Consider the following 6140-nt stretch of genomic DNA (forward strand, 5'->3'; position numbering starts at 1 on the left):
TGAGGTGTCGAGGACGCCTGAGTGGTTCTTGTTAACTCAACACTGGCCGGCCCGCTCCGAACCGTGTTTGGCCCGCTTCTACCGTCGTCCTTGTTACAGTGTTCGGTGTAAGAGATCACATTTCAAACGTACATTTCAAACACACTGGCCAGCCTGACCCCAGGCCGAGTCCTGCTAGTTCCTTGCCAGCCGACTGGAGGCTGGTGGAACTAGAAACGCACGGTATGGAAATTAGGAATGGTGTCAAACACACGCGTGTGATGCCGTTCCTCATTCCAAGCCCGTCCTCTGACTTCTGCCTCCCCTGTCCTCCGACTTCTGCCTCTGCCAGCCTCCCCTGTCCTACATAAAGTTAGCAACTTGCTTACGTCATCCAAGTTGTATTGGGTCGTCCTCCGGGGGTCTACCTCAGGGTTGTCTTGGTAACTTCAGTCCTATTCATTTAACCCTATGTCGGCCAGCCTACTTTTACAACAAGCCTTTTTTTGTTCAACCTCTTCCATTGACCAGCCTGCTCCTTTCTGACCTTTAACACGGCGCAGGGCAGTGTGCTCCAGCCTGTAGCCTCCTGTAGGCAGCGGTCACCAGACATTAGATACCACCTAATGGCCTGTTCAGGTGCACCTCAGAAGCATGTCATTCACAGTGAATGTGTGTGCGATTGTGTGTGCGAGTGTGTGTGTGTGTGTGTGTGTGTGTGTGTGTGTGTGTGTGATTCCGAGGCCTGCCTTTTCCCCGTGTGACAACCCCTCTTTACACCCGCTAGTGAGAGCCTGGCGCTGGGGTCACGACAGCCTGTCACAAACACTCTGACTCACAGATGTGTGTGTGTGTGTGTCCGCTCCCAGAGACAGAGGCAGGGAGAGAGGAAGAGAGCGAGGGAGGGAGCATGAGAGAGATGTAGACTGATGGATAGGGACAGGGAGATGAGAGGAGGGAGGGAAGAGGGGCGAGAGGGAGAGAGAGAGTGTGTGTGTGTCTGTGTTAGAGAGAGAGTTTGGCCCAGTGGCTTTCTAAAACCTGTCATCGCGGCTCACACTGCTGTCAGTGACGATCAAGTGGTGTTTAAGCTCCGTGGTGGACAGTGATGGGAGCCGTGATCAGAGGGACCCCTGATGATCATGAGATCATAAATGCAATCTTTTCCACAAATTGATCTGATGACATTGGTTTCCTGTGACAAATAGCTCAATATTACAGAATATGACTCATAATATCTGCTGGTTTTGTCATTAGTTATTGTGGAGCCAAGGACCTTTCCCTTTCATAGCCAGCTAGATGAATCCTCCAGCTAATGCCACTTACATGAGCGTGGGTTGTTGTTCTATTTACAGGATATGTGCTATTGCTATTTACAGTATTGATGACACTCTACAGCAGCGGACCAGGGGGGTATTCCATCAACGTCACTAAAGGAAAATCCAGGCTTATTTTTTATTTAGTCTCGCAAAATAAGCCTGGAGTTTTCAGCAATCTCCTGGGATTTCTCAAAACGAGCCTGGATTGTCCTTTAGCGACGTTGATGGAATACCCCTCTGACAAAATACGTACTGGAAATCCTTTATTTTTAGTTGGGAAAACATGAGGCATTTTGATTTCATTTGTTAGGCACAATTGAAGAAATGGAAGATGGGCAAACGCTGGGTGCCAAGCGAGCTAAATGAAGCAACACCTTGTGTTTGATAACGCTACATATTTGAACACTTTTTCAACTATGTACTGTATTTTCCCCTGCATTCCATGACACACTCACCATGTCCCACAGTATTGACTAAGGTATCCCAAACACAGAACACAAAGCAACAGAATCATTATGTTCTCAAGCTTTGGAGTGTGTGTGTGTGTGTGTGTGTGTGTGTGTGTGTGTGTGTGTAAACAGTGGAAAGACAGTACCATTCGATGTTGTTCAGTCTCGTCTGCAGCAATTAAAGTTGGTACTAAATATAGACAAGACAAAGGTTATGTTGCTCTCCAATGCAAGTGAATTGCCAGAAAATCTTCCTAATCTCTTTACCTCCCAAGGAAAAGTAATTGAGCTGGTATCAAATTAATAAATATTTGGGCATCCTTATTGATAGACAGCTTTCTTTTAAGGCTCATATCGCCAATCTAACTTCTAAGCTCAAGGTGAAGTTATAGAAATAAATCGTGCTTTTCCTTTGGAGTCAGGAGGTGGCAGCTACTTTTCTGCCCTTCCTGGACTATGGTGACTTACTTTATATGAATGCTTCTGCTCAATGTTTGAGAGCACTAGACACTGTATACCATTGTGCATTGAGATTTGTTACTAGTTGTAAATATCTGACCCACCACTGCACTTTGTGTACAAAATCTGACTGGCCTTCTTTATATGTACTGGCTGAGTTTTATATACAAAACTCTCCTTGGGATGGTCCCAATGTACCTATGTACATATCTATCTAGAAGCCAAAATAATTATAACTTGCGCTCCCAAGATGTTCTGCAGTTGCTTGTTCCTCGTGTTCGCACAGAGCTGGGAAAAAAAGCCTTCAAATACTCTGCCACCTCTGCTTGGAACACCCTCCAGAAAGACTTAAACCTGGCAAAACTGATCTCATACGATGCCTTTAGTGGAATCTTGAAGGTCCTTGAACGGGAAAGTACTAGAGAGTGTCTCTGTACTTAACGCAGCCACCTATGCATTCCTGATACTGCCTTATGTTCATTATTTTATACTGTATGTCTGAAACCTAAATGTATCTGTCTTTATATGCTGCCCTGTTGGCCAGGTTTCTCTTGGAAAAGAGATTTTAAATCTGAAGTATTCACCTGGTTAGGTATAATAATTTTAAAAGAAACAACAACAACAACAACAGATCTCTCTTCAGATATGCGACAGTGTTGCGCTGGTCTCATTGTGGGTGACCTCTCCCCTTATTTGGCCTCGACATACAGTACTACCAACTCATCCCAGAGTTTAATTCCACCTTTATTTAGCCAGGTAACTAAGTCAGCGGGATCATGTCCCTGTTACAATAACGACCCAGTACCCTCTAGCCTTACCGCCAGCACCGTCCCATCCAAACGCTGTTTCTCCCTTCCAAGCATTTCGTCAGAGCGATGCAGCGTATTTTCAGGCGTGCCCGTGAGCAGGTGGCCTTGTTTATAATTAGTGCTGTGTCCGTCTGTCCGTCCGTCCGTCCGTATGGGGGAATAATGAGCTCAGATGCCCCAGCTTGAGTCCGGGACAGTAATCCAACACTGACAGACTGTTAGTATCACTATTCAGATCCAGCAACTCCCCACAGCTCCCAGCCTGACTTCTTAGGTCAGAATGAACATACTGTACTTGAGAAGAATGAGCTCTAATACCAGTCTGTCAGCTTGTAGTGCAGAATACAGGCTCTTTTAGGTAACTAGGTTCTAAGAAAAGAAGATGGATTTTTGTCCTCTCTCTGTCTCTCTCTGTCGCTCTCTATTTCTCTGTCTCTCTGTCTCTGACTCTCTCACTATTTCTCTCTCTCTCTCTCTTTAAAAGATGACAAAGGAGTGTACTCCTATTTGTCTGCTGCCTTAAGGACACTGTTAAGATAGCATCTACCGATCGGAAGCACCGTCCTCTGTGGACAGAGAGCGTGGTGTACAGGAGAGATTGGTTTCTGCATTGTTGCAGCATTGCTGTAGGATCTCAGGGCTCTCGCATTGCATTGTGTGAAACCAACACGCTCAAGGTGAAATTCACACTGTTTTCATGTATGAAAATCCTATAATTTGATTTACCTCTTTGTATCAATAGACTGGAAAACTGAAAACTGAAATACATGTACAGCATGTTTGCATCTGTGATGCTGCACGGCCTGTTCAGGTGCATTAGTGCATGTTATCCAGAGTGTGTGTGTGTGTGTGTGTGTGTGTGTGTGTGTGTGCTTGTGTGCCCAAGCATTTGTGTGCCCAAGCGTTTCTGTGGATGGGTGGGTGTGTGTGTGTGTGGGGGGGGGGTGTGTGTGTTCGTGTGCGTGCGTGCGTATGTGTGTTTGTGCGTGAGTGCGTTTGTGTGTGTGAGCGTTTGTGCCTACATTCGGGGGGGGGGCGTGTGTGCATTCTGTTTTCCATTCCATTCCATTCTGACTGACAGATCAGAAGACAGCGGGCATGTGAGCTGTGGGTTGCGGGCTGACAGCATGTTATTATTCTGTGGACCTTGGCACTACTGTGTCGGCCTAATCGCTGGTTGTTTATCGGCGAATCATCCTCTGTCTTCATTAACACGTAGCAGTCAGGCATCTGGGACTTGCACGCTGAGCACCTCCATCAACGTGTTCAACAGATTGTGATAACGTGTTTACGATGCGCTTTAACTGGGGGTAGGCAAGCTGAGCCTGACTCTAATGATTCTGAAAAATAACGTCCTATTTTCAAGTTCATCAAAAAGGCAGAATCAGGTAAATCACTCTCAACAACCTGTAGAGAAGTAACTATTGTGAGAGAATTGATTGATACTCTCTTCATCACATCGCCTTTATCCAAAGCGACTTACAACAAATACATTTGTCTAAGTAAGTGAATCATGTATCCATTAGTCATCGCAAGTCATCTATGCTTGGCCCAGAGACCATTGGCAGTCAACATGCTAAAGAAGGAAGAATTAAGTTGTTTTTTTGTGTGTGTTTTTTCTTTTTCAGATTCAGGTTACAATAGTAGGTGATATGCTGCTATGGAGGCTGTAACTGCTGAGGTGGTGTGGTTCGTTTGTTCAGCAGATTGCTGCGTTTTGAGAAAGGAGGTGGTTTACGTGTTTACTGGGATGGAGTTTCTGTTATGTGAGCCGCGAGCGGAGCGGGAGGGATGACAGAGAGGTTGTAATTGAAATTCATTGGACAGTGACAGCCAATCTGAAGGCTCGCTTGGCAGTTCAGCTTATCCTAACGATGGGAAAGGAACAGCTCTGAGTGACGGATAGAGTCACTCTGTCAGTATTGTGGTGTGGTGTGTTGCGTTGTGGTGTGTTGTGGTGTGTTGTGGTGTGTTGCGGTGTGTCACGGTTTCATTGTGTCGTGTGTCATGATGTGTTTCGGCGTATACTTGTACAACGGTGCCGTTCAGAGAACAGAAGCACGCAAACAATTATGTCTGTTCTGCTCAGGAGATTCAAACGCTGGTTTTACAGTACAGTATGACCTTGTTTCAACGGTTTGAGAGATCCTGCGTGAGACAGATTTGAATTGCAAATTCTAATATGACACAAGACACAACAACAACAGCAACCATACTAGAAAAGAATCAACATCACCAGTGCCTGCTACTGTATGTGTTCATTCTTCAATGTCAGTCTCCTTCACGTACGTCCGTTGGATAAGCGGAAGCGATGCATTAGTGACCCCTTTTTGAAGGTCGTCTGTAGACTTAAGTGAGTCTTTGGAGCAGCTGATGGATAATTGAATGAAAGGAGGCTTCTGTGTGGCTGGTCCGGGGCGTCAATTGCTGGCAGTTCTCCTGATATTAAAAGCCTTCCGATTAGTTAAGGGGAAGGTGAGGTGCTGCCCTCTGATTGGCTATAATCCATCTGGGCTGTTAGTAATAACCTGCAAAGTCTTAATGGATTGGCTTCCTGACTCAGACGCCTCTGGCACTCTTCTGTTTACTGAGGCCCATCATCAGCCAGTCATAATCAGCAACCGTATCGCCTCTGGGGATATTAGCCCTGCAGCAAGGTGTGTGTGTACGTGTGTGTGTGTGTGTGTGTGTGTGTGTGTGTGTACGTGTGTGTACGTGTGTGTCTACGTGCGTGAGTGTGTGTCTACGTGCGTGCGTGTGTGTGTGCATGCATGAGTGCCTGCGTGTGTGCGTGCGTGTGTGTGTGTGTGTGTACGTGTGTGTGTGTGTGTCTACGTGCGTGCGTGTGTGTGTGTGTGCATGCGTGTGTGCGTGCGTGTGTGTGTGCGTGTGCATGCATGAGTGCCTGTGTATGCATGAGTGCCTGTGTGTGTGTGTGTGTGTGTGTGTGTGCTCGCGTGTGCGCGAAATGCAGTAAAGAGTCCCTATACAAGCCTTCACAGAGGCACACTCTCTCTCTCCTCCCTTCCCTCTGTATCTCTCTTCTCCATCCCTCCCTCTCGCTCTGGGTCTCTTCCTGCTGAACCAGGGTGAGCTCTTCAAAAGGGAGGCGGACATGAAGATTC

The 6140-nt window shown here is 46.5% G+C and overlaps 1 protein-coding gene across 1 annotated transcript in view; it reads left to right on the forward strand.

Moving 5' to 3' along the window:
• znf385b (zinc finger protein 385B) overlaps positions 1-6140 on the forward strand; it is a gene marked incomplete at both ends in the record, with an annotated part of 83255 nt that overhangs the window by 63213 nt on the left and 13902 nt on the right. The gene's annotated exons all lie outside the window — the stretch shown is intronic.

Source organism: Nansenia antarctica (genome assembly GCF_963989245.1).
Source record: "Nansenia antarctica genome assembly, chromosome: 7".
Taxonomy (NCBI): Eukaryota; Metazoa; Chordata; class Actinopteri; order Argentiniformes; family Microstomatidae; genus Nansenia; species Nansenia antarctica.